Raw genomic sequence first — 20,199 nt, 5'->3', positions numbered from 1 at the left:
ATATCCCACCCACGATTTGGAGTTGGGGGCAGTGGTGTTCGCCCTCAATATATGGCGCCATTATTTGTATGGGGTCGGTGTACCATATACACGGACCACAAGAGTTTGAAGTATCTGATGGATCAGACCAACCTGAATATGCGCCAGAAGAGATGGTTGGATGTGGTAAATGATTACGACTGTGAGATCCTGTACCACCCGGGCAAGGCTAACATGGTAGCCGATGCTCTGAGCCGCAGGGCGGAGAGTGCCCCGATTCGAGATATATGTATGAGGATGACGGTGATGACTCCGGTGTTGGATATTATCCGAGAGGCCCAGGCAGAGGCTATGAGACCGGAGAACCACAAGAGAGTGCGGGTGATTGGGCAGGTATCGGAGTTTGTTACTGATAGCCGAGGGCTTATGACCTTTCGAGGTCGGGTTTGGGTGCCTTATACGGGGGGAGCTCGTAGCATATTGATGGAGGAGGCGCATAGATCGAGATTCTCGATCCATCACGGGGCCACTAAGATGTATTTGGGCCTGAAGAGAGATTACTGGTGGCCCTGTATGAAGAGGGATGTTGCATGGGTAGTAGAGAGGTACTTGACCTATCGCTAGGTTAAGGCCGAGCACCAGCGTCCGCATGGCAAATTGCAGCCATTAGAGGTTCCCCAGTGGAAGTGGGAACAGATTTCTATGGATTTTATCACCAAATTAGCGAGGACCGCGAGAGGTGTTGATGCAATTTGGGTGATTGTGGATCGGATGACGAAGAGCGCTCACTTCCTTGCTATCAGTGAGAGCTCTTCTGCAGAGAGGCTGGCAGAGATATATGTGAGGGAGGTGGTGTCGCAGCATGGAGTGCCGATCTCGATTGTGTTCGACCGAGATGTACGTTTCACTTCCAGGTTCTGGAAGAAGTTCCATGAGGAGTTGGGTACGAGATTGCACTTCAGCACTACTTACCACCCCCAGACGGATGGACAGAGTGAGCGGTCGACTCAGACGCTTGAGGACATGCTTCGAGCATGTATTATGGACTTCGGTGGAAGTTGGGATACATACCTACCTTTGGCTGAGTTTTCCTACAACAACAACAACCACTCGAGTATTGGAATGCCTCCCTTTGAGCTATTATATGGGAGGAGGTGTAGGACACCCATCTGTTGGGGAGAGGTAGGACAGCGAGTGATGGGTAGCACTGAGATAGTGCTTAAGATGACTGAGCAGATTCAGCAGGTCAGACAAAGAAAAATGACAGCCCAGAGTCGCCAGAAGAGTTATGCGGATAGGCGACGATCCGAGCTCGAGTTCCAGGTTGGAGATTTCATACTCCTGAAGGTATCTCCTTAGAAAGGAGTGATCCGATTCAGGAAGAGGGGCAAGCTGGGGCCCCGATACATTGGTCCGTTCAGGGTGACCGCGAGAGTGGGTAAGGTAGCATACCGTTTAGAGCTACCTGCGGAGTTGAGCCAGATTCATGATACCTTCCACGTATCCCAGTTGAGGAAGTGTATAACCGATGAGACGGCAGTAGTACCGCTAGAGGATATTCAGGTGGATGCGAGCCTGAATTACATTGAGAGGCCGATCGCGATCTTGGATCGAAAGATCAAGGTTCTGAGGAACAAGGAGGTGCCTCTGGTTCAGGTCCAGTGGCAACATCGGAGATGGTCCGAGCTGACTTGGGAGCCGGAGACGGAGATGCGGGAGCAACATCCAGAGTTGTTTGCAGAGTAAGACTTCGAGGGCGAAGTCTGATTCTAGTGGGGGAGATTTGTAACATCCGGATTTCCAGGTATGATAAAATGAGCATTATTTTCTAAGTTATGAGGAGTGACTCGACGAGTTGGCGCCTTAACTAGTCGAGTAGGATCGCGACTTGGTGACGTGGAAAATGAATGGACTCGACGAGTCAACAAGCTGACTCGCCGAGTCAGCGTTGTTGGCAGAAACCCTAATTCTTTCGGGCTTGGGCCTATTTAAAAGCACTTATAGCCTCCTTGGCCCTTCCCACCAGTGTCTTCGTCCCTTGAGAGAAACCCTAGAGTTATTGTGAGCTAGAGAGGGAAAGAGGCTAGCTGGAGGTCCTTTCTTTGAAGAAGAAGGTCAAGAGTGTTGCAAGGATCTCAGAGGAGAGTTGGTGGATCTGCTTCATCTTCATTCAAGCTTCAGATCTGGTACAAGTTCTTGTCTCCCTGGTGTGTGAATAAATTTCCTTTGGTTGTTGAGTTAGGGCTTGTATCACCATTTGATGGGGTTTTGGGTGCATCCAATCCCTTTTTCGGGCTATTTTCTAGATCTGGACCTTGGGAGGTCCAAAGAACCAGAAAGTAGATAGCCTTGAGTGAGTAACTTCGGAACCTTGAAGCTATGAAGCTTCAATGGATTCATAATGGTGTAGAGAGCAAAATACACCATGCATGAGCCTCAAGTTCAGACCTTTACGTGATTTTTGGGTATTAGAAGGTCGGATCTATAGGTTACAGAAACAGATCTGACCTCAGAAGGTCAAATGAGTGTTGCCATGGAGGAAACTCGTCGAGTCCATAAGAGGACTCGACGAGTCGGATCGGGTTGCCCCGCGATTCGTGATCAGTGGTAACACGTCGAGTGAAAGGTTAACTCGACGAGTCGAGTAAGGCCTTAGGAGGATTTAGAGGACACGCATGGACTCGCCGAGTCACCTTAGTGCACTCGGCGAGTCTAGTCAAAGTTAGACCGTTGACTGGAGTTGACTTCAGTTGACCTTAGGGTTTGGTCAAACTGATTCAAGAGAGGCTATGGAGGGGAAGAATGGCCTTCTACCCATTCTGTAGAGGTGAGGATAAAAGGAGAGTATTGATTAGAGATACTATCATTTTGATAGGCGGAGGATAGATCAGGGATATCGAGCACGAGAGTTTACTAGACATCATACGAGGTGATTTTTCTCACTATACCTTACCTAAAGTGGTAATTATGTGTGACCGGAAGGTCTTATGTGCTATGACGAGTATGTGATATATGTTGCTATGTGATATGTATATATTGTGTATGTTATGAGTAGCATGGTATGGACCGGAAGGTCAACATGATATGGACCAGAAGGTCAACAGGGTATAGACCGGAAGTTCAGTAGTGTATGGACCGAAAGGTCAATATGGTACGGACCGGAAGGTCGACAGAGTAGGACCGGAAGGTCTACTCAGATTGTGGGACCGGAAGGCCCCTGAGAAACATTGACCGGAAGGTCTCGTAGAGTTATAGCCTCGAGTGGCTTATGTGCTCTATGTAGTATTTTGGGGAACTCACTAAGCATTTATGTTTACCGTGTTATGTGATATGTGTTTCAGATACTAGCAAGGATCGCGGGAAGGCGCCGTCCTGATCTGTACACACTGATAGAGGATTATGTATTTGAGATTTTGGGATGTGTTTTACCGTGATAACATTTGATACACTTGTGATTTGAGATGATTTAAATGAGAAATGTTATGTTTGAAAAATGAAAATTTGTTTTGAAAATTCACGTCGTTACAAGTTGGTATCAGAGCCTTGGTTTGAGGGATTCGGATGCACCTTCGGGTGTATCCAAACTCAAACTGAGGATTTGAGAAAAATTTTCATAAAATAAACATTTTTTCTAAAAGAGTAAGAGGTTTTGAGAAAAGTAGAGCGGAGCAGTGTGTACGATCAACCAGCGCCCGAACGGTGATTTACCAAAATACCCTTACATTATGTGTTATGAGATATTATGTGATATGCTATGCATGCTAGAGTAGGCTAGGTATTCATATCTAGGACTAGAGTGGCCTGATTTGTGATGCCTTAGCCTAGGATATTACTGCTACTATAAGTTACTACGAGAGTGAGTAGGTAGCAGAGAGGAGCTTACGAGAGGTCTACTAGAAAGTGGCATGTGTGTGAGATGTAGAGTACTTGTGAACTGGAATCCTTGGAGGAGGACTTGGGGTGAATACCGATGTGGTGTGGAAGGTAGTATAGGGCCCGTACTACTGGAAACACCGGATCAGTGAGCAGTCCAAGTAAGAATCCTTAGGATACTAAGGAACAAGTAGGATTGGGTGATCGAGTACGAGTATACTCGAACTAGTCTCTGATTTCTTTTATGTTGTGTTTCAGAGACATCATGGTGGGTACGTGCCACAATCCAGAGAGCAACGGTGTTAGCGATGATAAGATTCGTAGGATGATTCATGATAAGGTGGCTGCAGCCATTCGAGCTGAGATACCAGAGATGTTTGGGTCTATCAAGACCACGCTGATTGAGACATTTGACGAGCGGTACGCTGCTCTTACCGATGCTGCTGTTGTTACGGCCACCGCATCCGTTGCCGCTGCTAGGCCACAGGGGGTGACTCATTGCTGTACCGGGAGTTCCGCTACACAAAGCCACCAGAGTTTGATGGGACACAGGATCTGATAGCCGCGATGAGGTGGATCTCTGACATTGAGGGATGTTTCTACACTTGTTCCTGTCCGGAACATTTGAGAGTACGGTTCGCACTGAACCAGCTGCGCTTGGGAGCGAAGGACTGGTGGAAGTTTGTGACGGCAGATTTTACTCCTGCAGAGCTTACCGCGATGACCTGGGAGAGGTTCACCACTATGTTCAGAGACGAGTATGTTCCCTCGGTGGAGAGGGAACTTTTGGCCCAGGAGTTCTTGTCCCTCAAGCACGGGACGGAGTCTGTGACGGTGATCACGCGGATGTTTCATGAAAGGGCGTTGTTCTGCCTGAGCACGTGTCTACTGAGCAGGCACGCATGAGTCGATATTTGAGCATACTGAGGAGAGACATTTGGGAGTTCGTGGCGAACTCGATGTACCAAACATTTGTCGAGCTCCAGGGAAATGCTCGGAAGAGGGAGATTGAGCTAGAGACTCAGGCCAGGGAGGAGGCCGAGTCTCAGAGGAGGGACAGGCGGCCGGTGCAGTCTTAGCCGGCAGCCAAGCGGGCAAAGCCGCCGATATGATATCTGGAGGCCAAAAGGGCCGCACTTGTGGGAAGTGCGGTAAGGGACATGATGGAGTTTGTCGAGCAGGTGCTTGGTACATGTGACAACCATCAAAATTGAGTCAAGTCAAAGTCAAACAAAGTCAACAAGTCAAAACCAATCGACTCAATTAACCCTTGTATATTAGGGTTTACACTATGTAATTACTGTACAATGCAATATTTTAATGAGAGAAACATTATTTGGAAAGTTCGTGTGTTGAATTTCCTAAGTCTCAAATGCAGTAAACATTGAACCAAAACGATAAAAAAATTATTAGACACTCATCGGGAGTGTGTACGACACTAAAACACGGTTTAACGGGGTTTACGAACCTTGCGTTGTGAAGCCGGACACTCAAATTAATCACAAACGAAACCTCTCTAAATCGTTTTCACTCTATCTCTTTCTATTTGAAATCTCTCCCAAATCTCTCTCAAAAGTTACTTTAACTTTTTGTAATCATTCGGGCCATCCCGACCCTTAACCGGGTCAAAAACCACTTGAAACGGGGTAAAAACGGGTAAAATAACCTTAAGGAACCAAAACCCTCCTATTAGAAGCGGAAACTCTCATGAGAAGCCTCTCAGGACCGAAGCCTCTCATGACAAGCCTCTCAGGACCGAAGCCTCTCGTTAGAAGCCTCTCAGGACAGAAGCCTCGCATGAGAAGCCTCTCAGACAGCCCATGCGAGAGGTCTCGCAGACGTCCCCTTTTTACCGGTTTTTCGACTACGACTTCGTTTTAACTCCGTTTTTCATTATTTTAACGTGGGATTTTCACCCAAAACTTTATTTTATAAACTAAGGCCCCAAAATATATAAATCTCCAGGGTTTTTATAAAAATGTATTAAAAGAATTGGTGGTTGGACTAATTATTGAGGGAATATTTGCTTTTTCTTATTTTATGACAAAAGCAAGCCACCACCACCTCACTCTATGATCAGCCACTCTTTCCCACTACTCCTTGTCACCTTAGTGGACCTTTACACCCAATCTCCAGCTCTTCCCACGTTCTAAGAGCTGGAGGATTGATCCTCTCTCCTCATTCTCCATAAAGTTCTTTCATTCTACACTTAGCAACCAAATGACACTCTCCAAAATTCTCTCATCTTTTCTCTCAACTTCAAGAACTTCAAGGCTTTCTCCAGGGATTTCTTCCTTCAATTAGTAAGTATCTTCATCATTCACATAATTATTAAACTCCATTCTACTCAAATCATTGATATCTTACACAAATTCCATCTTATTCGGTGTTAGATTCTCGAATCATCAAGACATCTTCTTAGTGTTCTTGGGTTGAACACTTCCTCTATCTCACTTTCATCTACTGAAACCACATAAGGTGAGTTCATACCCCTACATTTACATGTTTTTCTTAAGTTTTAAGGGGGGAATACAAGTAAAATCATCAAGAACACAATTAAACTTTTTCTATCAGATTACATCAGAAAAGATGAACTTCGATCACTGACTGTTTTGGTCAACTTAAATATTTTAGTTTTCAAAACTGTTCCAGGTGCAAGTAGTTCAAACTCTTAGCTTTAAAATGGCTACTTGCACATCTCCATATGATTTTTCTACAATTTATGGTGATTTTTACAAAACTGCCTATCATTTCATAGGCAAACCCGGACCAGTCTGTGATTATGAACATTTTCACCTCTGTTAGAGATCACTAAAAATCATGATAAAATTTACGAACAAACTAGACTCATATTTCAAAGTCTCAGAATTTGCGGATTTGGATTTAGAGCTTTGATGATTTTTCTATAAATTTTCTAAGAACAGTAACAGAAACTGTATACAACAAAAAGTTGCTGTCAATTTCATTTCACCTTGTAACATGTTGAGCAAGGTGTATATCTTTATGTGATTATATGTTATTGCAATATATGACATTTTATCTTAATATTTAGACACACATCAGTTTACAAATGGATTTGGACATATAAAATATAAAGAATAACAAGTGATTATAATCAAAGTACAACCGATACATTCAAACATTTAATAAACTATTTTGAATATAGTTTGCATACATTACTACGTACTACCCTTGGTTGATAAACTATAATAGGTATAGTTTATGATACATTACATAATACATACATTTAAAAAGGGTACATTTATACAAAAGATATTTTCATTAAGCAAGGTACGGCCATACGGTACCAAGTTTTCATAACACGTAATTCCGTTAATGACTTTATGAAACATTACATAACACATACATTTAAAAAGGGTACATTTATACAAATGATATTTTCATTAAGCAAGGTACGGCCATACGGTACCAAGTTTTCATTACACTACACGTAAATTCGTTAATGACTTCTGTGAGACATTCGATTCAATTTACAAATAAGTCTTGTATTATAACCAGAGTCTCCTCGAGGGAGAGCGTGATACTTGTGTATAGATCTATATTGGGTTTGACAAACCCACACCTAAACTGCATGCAACAGTTAGACCGATAGGTCTGGGGTGACAAATGTCATAACATTTCCGACGCCTGAAGAACGTCGTTTCAGGCCAACTAGGTCATAGCATGGTTATAATAACTCACATGTGGTATTAACAAACATAGAATTTACGGGGATTTCACTAAAATCAAACGAGTTTATGTCGATTTAAACTTGCATTGTTTTACTATAAGGAACGAACACTACTTGTACATTTCGGTCTTTGGGTTTTAAGACTACATTTACACATTAAGGAAAATATTGGATTTTCTGGAACGAACACTGCTTTTACAAGAAAAGGCTTTAATAAACTCACATAAAGTATTAATGAATATTGGAATTTACGGGAACTTCATAAAAATTAAACGAGTTTATTCCGATTTAAACTTACATTATTTATTATAAGTAACTTTATAAGTAAGAAAAGTTACTTATACATTTCGGTCTTTGGATTTAAGACTACATATACATTTGAAGGAAAATATTGGATTTTTCTAAAACAAATACTACTTTTACAAACGAAAGGCTTTTAATAATACCAAACAAAAGCTTATGAACTCACCAACCTTTGTGTTGACACTTTTTCAAACAACTTGTATTCTCAGGAAATCATTAAACATGTAACCAAGTGCTTTTGAGGATGGGACACTAAGGCGTCTACTATTTCATATTTTGTCAACATATTGTAATTGATTCGTAAACATGTAATTCATACAATGATGTAACTTTTTCAATTATATATATGTTGGTTGTGTTTGCTTGAATTACTATTACAATTGTTGTTATGATACTATACATGAAGTCCTCCACCCCGGGACGTTTCCGCCATCCTTGGTTTTGGGGTGTGACAGATTGGTATCAGAGCACAGTTTATAGTGAATTAAATATATCAAACCACATAAGATATACAAACTATAAACACAATTGGGACTAATAGTCTCTGATTTGTGCATTTTTCAAATAAATATACTTTTAGAAAATAAATGATTTTCTTGATTAAAGTATACATACATACATTACATGCTCGCATGGTATCATAACTAGCGAAAACATAAAGCAAAAGAAGAAGAGTTGAACATTTTGAGTATGCCTTAGTATATGTGGATTAAGTCTGGGAAGGATATAGCCTGATCAACTATATCTGTCCGGGAATTGACTTGCATATACCGGGGGATGGTCAGGATGGGCAACAAATCTAACAAACCTAATAACACACTACAACGGATACTTTAAGAACTCAAAACTAAACATTTACAAATACTATAGGAGTATTTTGTGTTACTATAATAAATTATCTGAGAATTAAATAGGTCTTTATTTATAGATCAATAGCTGCTAAGTGGATGCGCTAAGGTCATATGTAACTAAGATGTTATAGACTTAGAATTTATGTATCTTTGTTTCACTTCCTGTCCTTGTTTGGTTGTGGTCTTGGAGTTAGGGTCATCTATTCGAAGGACTATTATATCTTAATCACATATGACTGGTATGCACTTTGCAACTAATGAAGTAACCGATAAAGATCTTTTTAAAACATAAATATATTAATTATGTCCCGACTAAATTAGTATGTGTGAAACTTTTACAAACGGTCATATACTTGGAAACAAGAAGCTGCTTTCCAAATGTTAAAACAAGCCCTATGCAGAGCACCGATCTTGTCTCTCCCAGAGGGAACCGAAGACTTCGTAGTGTACTGTGATGCTTCGAATCAAGGCCTCGGATGTGTGCTCATGCAGAGAGGGAAGGTTATCGCGTATGCATCAAGACAGCTTAAGACGCACGAGGTTAATTATACTACGCACGACCTGGAATTAGGAGCAGTAGTATTCGCTTTGAAGATCTGGAGACACTACCTCTACGGCACGAAATGCACTATCTTCACTGATCACAAAAGTCTTCAGCATATCCTCAATCAGAAAGAGCTCAACATGCGACAGAGGAGATGGGTAGAGTTGCTGAATGACTACGAGTGCGAAATTCGTTATCATCCGGGCAAGGCCAATGTAGTGGCCGATGCTCTAAGCAGGAAGGAGTACTCGGGCCGCCGAGTAAAATCCTTAACAATGACAATCCATTCCCACCTGACCATACAAATCAAGGAAGCTCAACTGGAAGCTTTGAAACCAGAAAAGGTGGCAGGAGAGACATTAAGGGGAATGGATAAAAACTTAGAAGTCAAGGATGATGGAGCACGTTATATCATGAACCGGATTTGGACACCGAAGTTCGGTGGACTCCGAGACGTCGTCATGAATGAAGCACACAAGACTCGATACTCCATCCATCCCGGGTCGGATAAGATGTATCTGGACCTCAAGAAATTATACTGGTGGCCGAACATGAAAGCTGAGATTGCTACCTATGTGAGCAAGTGCCTGACTTGCGCCAAGGTCAAAATCGAATACCAGAAACCATCCGGGCTATTACAACAGCCGGATATACCTGAGTGGAAGTGGGAACGAATAACCATGGACTTCATAACCAAGCTGCCTAAGACATCGGGCGGGCTTGACACCATATGGGTAATCGTAGACAGATTGACCAAATCAGCACACTTCCTACCGATAAAAGAAACCGACAAGATGGAGAAGCTGACTAGAACGTACATCAAAGAGATTGTACGACTCCATGGTGTGCCGATATCCATTATCTCCGATAGAGATAGTAGATTTACCTCACGGTTTTGGCAGTCTCTACAAAAAAATCCTTGGGAACTAGGCTTGACATGAGTACGGCCTACCACCCACAAACCGACGGACAGAGCGAACGAACCATTCAAACGTTGGAAGACATGTTAAGAGCTTGTGTGATAGACTTCGGTAAAGCATGGGATACCCATCTACCGCTTATCGAATTCTCCTACAATAACAGCTATCATACTAGCATCAAAGTCGCTCCATTCAAAGCTCTTTACGGTCGCAAATGCAGATCACCCCTGTGTTGGGCTGAGGTGGGGGATACACAGCTTGCTAGAGGGCAAGTCTCTAATAGCACCCTCACTGGCCCTGAAATCATAAGGGAAAAGAGTCTCGAGATCGGCAAAAGAGTTACGCAGACAAACAACGCAAACCCTTGGAATTCCAGGTGGGTGATCGTGTACTACTAAACGTTTCCCCTTGGAAAGGAATGATACGATTCGGCAAACGCGGGAAACTAAATCCAAGGTACATCGGGCCATTCGAAATCCTTGCTAGGATTAGGCCAGTAGCATACAAACTTCGATTACCTCAGGAACTCGACAAAGTACATCCCACATTTCACGTGTCGAACCTAAAGAAGTGTTTGTCTGATGAGACACTCGTAATACCACTCGACGAAATCGAAGTTAACGAAAATCTCCACTTCGTGGAGGAACCAGTCGAAATCATGGATCGGGAAATCAAACGAACGAAACAAAGTCGTATTCCCATCGTGAAGGTCCGTTGGAACGCTAAACGAGGGCCTGAGTTCACCTGGGAACGCGAAGATCAAATGAAACAAAAATACCCACATCTTTTCCCCAAACTCTTGATGTCCCAGTCAAATGCAAATTTCGGGACGAAATTCCTTCTAACGGGGGGATGATGTGACAACCGTCAAAATTGAGTCAAGTCAAAGTCAAACAAAGTCAACAAGTCAAAACCAATCGACTCAATTAACCCTTGTATATTAGGGTTTACACTATGTAATTACTGTACAATGCAATATTTTAATGAGAGAAACATTATTTGGAAAGTTCGTGTGTTGAATTTCCTAAGTCTCAAATGCAGTAAACATTGAACCAAAACGATAAAAAAAATTATTGGACACTCATCGGGAGTGTGTACGACACTAAAACACGGTTTAACGGGGTTTACGAACCTTGCGTTGTGAAGCCGGACACTCAAATTAATCACAAACGAAACCTCTCTAAATCGTTTTCACTCTATCTCTTTCTATTTGAAATCTCTCCCAAATCTCTCTCAAAAGTTACTTTAACTTTTTGTAATCATTCGGGCCATCCCGACCCTTAACCGGGTCAAAAACCACTTGAAACGGGGTAAAAACGGGTAAAATAACCTTAAGGAACCAAAACCCTCCTATTAGAAGCGAAAACTCTCATGAGAAGCCTCTCAGGACCGAAGCCTCTCAGGACCGAAGCCTCTCATGAGAAGCCTCTCAGGACCGAAGCCTCTCATTAGAAGCCTCTCAGGACAGAAGCCTCGCATGAGAAGCCTCTCAGACAGCCCATGCGAGAGGTCTCGCAGACGTCCCCTTTTTACCGGTTTTTCGACTACGACTTCGTTTTAACTCCGTTTTTCATTATTTTAACGTGGGATTTTCACCCAAAACTTTATTTTATAAACTAAGGCCCCAAAATATATAAATCTCCAGGGTTTTTATAAAAATGTATTAAAAGAATTGGTGGTTGGACTAATTATTGAGGGAATATTTGCTTTTTCTTATTTTATGACAAAAGCAAGCCACCACCACCTCACTCTATGATCAGCCACTCTTTCCCACTACTCCTTGTCACCTTAGTGGACCTTTACACCCAATCTCCAGCTCTTCCCACGTTCTAAGAGCTGGAGGATTGATCCTCTCTCCTCATTCTCCATAAAGTTCTTTCATTCTACACTTAGCAACCAAATGACACTCTCCAAAATTCTCTCATCTTTTCTCTCAACTTCAAGAACTTCAAGGCTTTCTCCAGGGATTTCTTCCTTCAATTAGTAAGTATCTTCATCATTCACATAATTATTAAACTCCATTCTACTCAAATCATTGATATCTTACACAAATTCCATCTTATTCGGTGTTAGATTCTCGAATCATCAAGACATCTTCTTAGTGTTCTTGGGTTGAACACTTCCTCTATCTCACTTTCATCTACTGAAACCACATAAGGTGAGTTCATACCCCTACATTTACATGTTTTTCTTAAGTTTTAAGGGGGGAATACAAGTAAAATCATCAAGAACACAATTAAACTTTTTCTATCAGATTACATCAGAAAAGATGAACTTCGATCACGGACTGTTTTGGTCAACTTAAATATTTTAGTTTTCAAAACTGTTCCAGGTGCAAGTAGTTCAAACTCTTAGCTTTAAAATGGCTACTTGCACATCTCCATATGATTTTTCTACAATTTATGGTGATTTTTACAAAACTGCCTATCATTTCATAGGCAAACCCGGACCAGTCTGTGATTATGAACATTTTCACCTCTGTTAGAGATCACTAAAAATCATGATAAAATTTACGAACAAACTAGACTCATATTCCAAACTCTCAGAATTTGCGGATTTGGATTTAGAGCTTTGATGATTTTTCTATAAATTTTCTAAGAACAGTAACAGAAACTGTATACAACAAAAAGTTGCTGTCAATTTCATTTCACCTTGTAACATGTTGAGCAAGGTGTATATCTTTATGTGATTATATGTTATTGCAATATATGACATTTTATCTTAATATTTAGACACACATCAGTTTACAAATGGATTTGGACATATAAAATATAAAGAATAACAAGTGATTATAATCAAAGTACAACCGATACATTCAAACATTTAATAAACTATTTTGAATATAGTTTGCATACATTACTACGTACTACCCTTGGTTGATAAACTATAATAGGTATAGTTTATGATACATTACATAATACATACATTTAAAAAGGGTACATTTATACAAAAGATATTTTCATTAAGCAAGGTACGGCCATACGGTACCAAGTTTTCATAACACGTAATTCCGTTAATGACTTTATGAAACATTACATAACACATACATTTAAAAACGGTACATTTATACAAATGATATTTTCATTAAGCAAGGTACGGCCATACGGTACCAAGTTTTCATTACACTACACGTAAATTCGTTAATGACTTCTGTGAGACATTCGATTCAATTTACAAATAAGTCTTGTATTATAACCAGAGTCTCCTCGAGGGAGAGCGTGATACTTGTGTATAGATCTATATTGGGTTTGACAAACCCACACCTAAACTGCATGCAACAGTTAGACCGATAGGTCTGGGGTGACAAATGTCATAACATTTCCGACGCCTGAAGAACGTCGTTTCAGGCCAACTAGGTCATAGCATGGTTATAATAACTCACATGTGGTATTAACAAACATAGAATTTACGGGGATTTCACTAAAATCAAACGAGTTTATGTCGATTTAAACTTGCATTGTTTTACTATAAGGAACGAACACTACTTGTACATTTCGGTCTTTGGGTTTTAAGACTACATTTACACATTAAGGAAAATATTGGATTTTCTGGAACGAACACTGCTTTTACAAGAAAAGGCTTTAATAAACTCACATAAAGTATTAATGAATATTGGAATTTACGGGAACTTCATAAAAATTAAACGAGTTTATGTCGATTTAAACTTACATTATTTATTATAAGTAACTTTATAAGTAAGAAAAGTTACTTATACATTTCGGTCTTTGGATTTAAGACTACATATACATTTGAAGGAAAATATTGGATTTTTCTAAAACAAATACTACTTTTACAAACGAAAGGCTTTTAATAATACCAAACAAAAGCTTATGAACTCACCAACCTTTGTGTTGACACTTTTTCAAACAACTTGTATTCTCAGGAAATCATTAAACATGTAACCAAGTGCTTTTGAGGATGGGACGCTAAGGCGTCTACTATTTCATATTTTGTCAACATATTGTAATTGATTCGTAAACATGTAATTCATACAATGATGTAACTTTTTCAATTATATATATGTTGGTTGTGTTTGCTTGAATTACTATTACAATTGTTGTTATGATACTATACATGAAGTCCTCCACCCCCGGACGTTTCCGCCATCCTTGGTTTTGGGGTGTGACAGATTGGTATCAGAGCACAGTTTATACTGAATTAAATATATCAAAACACATAAGATATACAAACTATAAACACAATTGGGACTAATAGTCTCTTATTTGTGCTTTTTTCAAATAAATATACTTTTAGAAAATAAATGATTTTCTTGATTAAAGTATACATACATACATTACATGCTCGCATGGTATCATAACTAGCGAAAACATAAAGCAAAAGAAGAAGAGTTGAACATTTTGAGTATGCCTTAGTATATGTGGATTAAGTCTGGGAAGGATATAGCCTGATCAACTATATCTGTCCGGGAATTGACTTGCATATACCGGGGGATGGTCAGGATGGGCAACAAATCTAACAAACCTAATAACACACTACAAAGGATACTTTAAGAACTCAAAACTAAACATTTACAAATACTATAGGAGTATTTTGTGTTACTATAATAAATTATCTGAGAATTAAATAGGTCTTTATTTATAGATCAATAGCTGCTAAGTGGATGCGCTAAGGTCATATGTAACTAAGATGTTATAGACTTAGAATTTATGTATCTTTGTTTCACTTCCTGTCCTTGTTTGGTTGTGGTCTTGGAGTTAGGGTCATCTATTCGAAGGACTATTATATCTTAATCACATATGACTGGTATGCACTTTGCAACTAATGAAGTAACCGATAAAGATCTTTTTAAAACATAAATATATTAATTATGTCCCGACTAAATTAGTATGTGTGAAACTTTTACAAACGGTCATATACTTGGAAACAAGAAGCTGCTTTCCAAATGTTAAAACAAGCCCTATGCAGAGCACCGATCTTGTCTCTCCCAGAGGGAACCGAAGACTTCGTAGTGTACTGTGATGCTTCGAATCAAGGCCTCGGATGTGTGCTCATGCAGAGAGGGAAGGTTATCGCGTATGCATCAAGACAGCTTAAGACGCACGAGGTTAATTATACTACGCACGACCTGGAATTAGGAGCAGTAGTATTCGCTTTGAAGATCTGGAGACACTACCTCTACGGCACGAAATGCACTATCTTCACTGATCACAAAAGTCTTCAGCATATCCTCAATCAGAAAGAGCTCAACATGCGACAGAGGAGATGGGTAGAGTTGCTGAATGACTACGAGTGCGAAATTCGTTATCATCCGGGCAAGGCCAATGTAGTGGCCGATGCTCTAAGCAGGAAGGAGTACTCGGGCCGCCGAGTAAAATCCTTAACAATGACAATCCATTCCCACCTGACCATACAAATCAAGGAAGCTCAACTGGAAGCTTTGAAACCAGAAAAGGTGGCAGGAGAGACATTAAGGGGAATGGATAAAAACTTAGAAGTCAAGGATGATGGAGCACGTTATATCATGAACCGGATTTGGACACCGAAGTTCGGTGGACTCCGAGACGTCGTCATGAATGAAGCACACAAGACTCGATACTCCATCCATCCCGGGTCGGATAAGATGTATCTGGACCTCAAGAAATTATACTGGTGGCCGAACATGAAAGCTGAGATTGCTACCTATGTGAGCAAGTGCCTGACTTGCGCCAAGGTCAAAATCGAATACCAGAAACCATCCGGGCTATTACAACAGCCGGATATACCTGAGTGGAAGTGGGAACGAATAACCATGGACTTCATAACCAAGCTGCCTAAGACATCGGGCGGGCTTGACACCATATGGGTAATCGTAGACAGATTGACCAAATCAGCACACTTCCTACCGATAAAAGAAACCGACAAGATGGAGAAGCTGACTAGAACGTACATCAAAGAGATTGTACGACTCCATGGTGTGCCGATATCCATTATCTCCGATAGAGATAGTAGATTTACCTCACGGTTTTGGCAGTCTCTACAAAAAAATCCTTGGGAACTAGGCTTGACATGAGTACGGCCTACCACCCACAAACCGACGGACAGAGCGAACGAACCATTCAAACGTTGGAAGACATGTTAAGAGCTTGTGTGATAGACTTCGGTAAAGCATGGGATACCCATCTACCGCTTATCGAATTCTCCTACAATAACAGCTATCATACTAGCATCAAAGTCGCTCCATTCAAAGCTCTTTACGGTCGCAAATGCAGATCACCCCTGTGTTGGGCTGAGGTGGGGGATACACAGCTTGCTAGAGGGCAAGTCTCTAATAGCACCCTCACTGGCCCTGAAATCATAAGGGAAAAGAGTCTCGAGATCGGCAAAAGAGTTACGCAGACAAACAACGCAAACCCTTGGAATTCCAGGTGGGTGATCGTGTACTACTAAACGTTTCCCCTTGGAAAGGAATGATACGATTCGGCAAACGCGGGAAACTAAATCCAAGGTACATCGGGCCATTCGAAATCCTTGCTAGGATTAGGCCAGTAGCATACAAACTTCGATTACCTCAGGAACTCGACAAAGTACATCCCACATATCACGTGTCGAACCTAAAGAAGTGTTTGTCTGATGAGACACTCGTAATACCACTCGACGAAATCGAAGTTAACGAAAATCTCCACTTCGTGGAGGAACCAGTCGAAATCATGGATCGGGAAATCAAACGAACGAAACAAAGTCGTATTCCCATCGTGAAGGTCCGTTGGAACGCTAAACGAGGGCCTGAGTTCACCTGGGAACGCGAAGATCAAATGAAACAAAAATACCCACATCTTTTCCCCGAACTCTTGATGTCCCAGTCAAATGCAAATTTCGGGACGAAATTCCTTCTAACGGGGGGATGATGTGACAACCGTCAAAATTGAGTCAAGTCAAAGTCAAACAAAGTCAACAAGTCAAAACCAATCGACTCAATTAACCCTTGTATATTAGGGTTTACACTATGTAATTACTGTACAATGCAATATTTTAATGAGAGAAACATTATTTGGAAAGTTCGTGTGTTGAATTTCCTAAGTCTCAAATGCAGTAAACATTGAACCAAAACGATAAAAAAAAATTATTGGACACTCATCGGGAGTGTGTACGACACTAAAACACGGTTTAACGGGGTTTACGAACCTTGCGTTGTGAAGCCGGACACTCAAATTAATCACAAACGAAACCTCTCTAAATCGTTTTCACTCTATCTCTTTCTATTTGAAATCTCTCCCAAATCTCTCTCAAAAGTTACTTTAACTTTTTGTAATCATTCGGGCCATCCCGACCCTTAACCGGGTCAAAAACCACTTGAAACGGGGTAAAAACGGGTAAAATAACCTTAAGGAACCAAAACCCTCCTATTATAAGCGAAAACTCTCATGAGAAGCCTCTCAGGACCGAAGCCTCTCAGGACCGAAGCCTCTCATGAGAAGCCTCTCAGGACCGAAGCCTCTCATTAGAAGCCTCTCAGGACAGAAGCCTCGCATGAGAAGCCTCTCAGACAGCCCATGCGAGAGGTCTCGCAGACGTCCCCTTTTTACCGGTTTTTCGACTACGACTTCGTTTTAACTCCGTTTTTCATTATTTTAACGTGGGATTTTCACCCAAAACTTTATTTTATAAACTAAGGCCCCAAAATATATAAATCTCCAGGGTTTTTATAAAAATGTATTAAAAGAATTGGTGGTTGGACTAATTATTGAGGGAATATTTGCTTTTTCTTATTTTATGACAAAAGCAAGCCACCACCACCTCACTCTATGATCAGCCACTCTTTCCCACTACTCCTTGTCACCTTAGTGGACCTTTACACCCAATCTCCAGCTCTTCCCACGTTCTAAGAGCTGGAGGATTGATCCTCTCTCCTCATTCTCCATAAAGTTCTTTCATTCTACACTTAGCAACCAAATGACACTCTCCAAAATTCTCTCATCTTTTCTCTCAACTTCAAGAACTTCAAGGCTTTCTCCAGGGATTTCTTCCTTCAATTAGTAAGTATCTTCATCATTCACATAATTATTAAACTCCATTCTACTCAAATCATTGATATCTTACACAAATTCCATCTTATTCGGTGTTAGATTCTCGAATCATCAAGACATCTTCTTAGTGTTCTTGGGTTGAACACTTCCTCTATCTCACTTTCATCTACTGAAACCACATAAGGTGAGTTCATACCCCTACATTTACATGTTTTTCTTAAGTTTTAAGGGGGGAATACAAGTAAAATCATCAAGAACACAATTAAACTTTTTCTATCAGATTACATCAGAAAAGATGAACTTCGATCACGGACTGTTTTGGTCAACTTAAATATTTTAGTTTTCAAAACTGTTCCAGGTGCAAGTAGTTCAAACTCTTAGCTTTAAAATGGCTACTTGCACATCTCCATATGATTTTTCTACAATTTATGGTGATTTTTACAAAACTGCCTATCATTTCATAGGCAAACCCCGACCAGTCTGTGATTATGAACATTTTCACCTCTGTTAGAGATCACTAAAAATCATGATAAAATTTACGAACAAACTAGACTCATATTCCAAACTCTCAGAATTTGCGGATTTGGATTTAGAGCTTTGATGATTTTTCTATAAATTTTCTAAGAACAGTAACAGAAACTGTATACAACAAAAAGTTGCTGTCAATTTCATTTCACCTTGTAACATGTTGAGCAAGGTGTATATCTTTATGTGATTATATGTTATTGCAATATATGACATTTTATCTTAATATTTAGACACACATCAGTTTACAAATGGATTTGGACATATAAAATATAAAGAATAACAAGTGATTATAATCAAAGTACAACCGATACATTCAAACATTTAATAAACTATTTTGAATATAGTTTGCATACATTACTACGTACTACCCTTGGTTGATAAACTATAATAGGTATAGTTTATGATACATTACATAATACATACATTTAAAAAGGGTACATTTATACAAAAGATATTTTCATTAAGCAAGGTACGGCCATACGGTACCAAGTTTTCATAACACGTAATTCCGTTAATGACTTTATGAAACATTACATAACACATACATTTAAAAAGGGTACATTTATACAAATGATATTTTCATTAAGCAAGGTACGGCCATACGGTACCAAGTTTTCATTACACTACACGTAAATTCGTTAATGACTTCTGTGAGACATTCGATTCAATTTACAAATAAGTCCTGTATTATAACCAGAGTCTCCTCGAGAGAGAGCGTGATACTTGTGTATAGATCTATATTGGGTTTGACAAACCCACACCTAAACTGCATGCAACAGTTAGACCGATAGGTCTGGGGTGACAAATGTCATAACATTTCCGACGCCTGAAGAACGTCGTTTCAGGCCAACTAGGTCATAGCATGGTTATAATAACTCACATGTGGTATTAACAAACATAGAATTTACGGGGATTTCACTAAAATCAAACGAGTTTATGTCGATTTAAACTTGCATTGTTTTACTATAAGGAACGAACACTACTTGTACATTTCGGTCTTTGGGTTTTAAGACTACATTTACACATTAAGGAAAATATTGGATTTTTTGGAACGAACACTACTTTTACAAGAAAAGGCTTTAATAAACTCACATAAAGTATTAATGAATATTGGAATTTACGGGAACTTCATAAAAATTAAACGAGTTTATGTCGATTTAAACTTACATTATTTATTATAAGTAAGAAAAGTTACTTATACATTTCGGTCTTTGGATTTAAGACTACATATACATTTTAAGGAAAATATTGGATTTTTCTAAAACAAATACTACTTTTACAAACGAAAGGCTTTTAATAATACCAAACAAAAGCTTATGAACTCACCAACCTTTGTGTTGACACTTTTTCAAACAACTTGTATTCTCAGGAAATCATTAAACAGGTAACCAAGTGCTTTTGAGGATGGGACGCTAAGGCGTCTACTATTTCATATTTTGTCAACATATTGTAATTGATTCGTAAACATGTAATTCATACAATGATGTAACTTTTTCAATTATATATATGTTGGTTGTGTTTGCTTGAATTACTATTACAATTGTTG

The sequence above is a fragment of the Lactuca virosa genome, chromosome 8, assembly GCF_052849685.1.
Source record: "Lactuca virosa cultivar CGN04683 chromosome 8, Lactuca_virosa_CGN04683_v6, whole genome shotgun sequence".
Classification (NCBI taxonomy): Eukaryota; Viridiplantae; Streptophyta; class Magnoliopsida; order Asterales; family Asteraceae; genus Lactuca; species Lactuca virosa.
Note: the sequence above shows the minus strand (reverse complement) of the source record.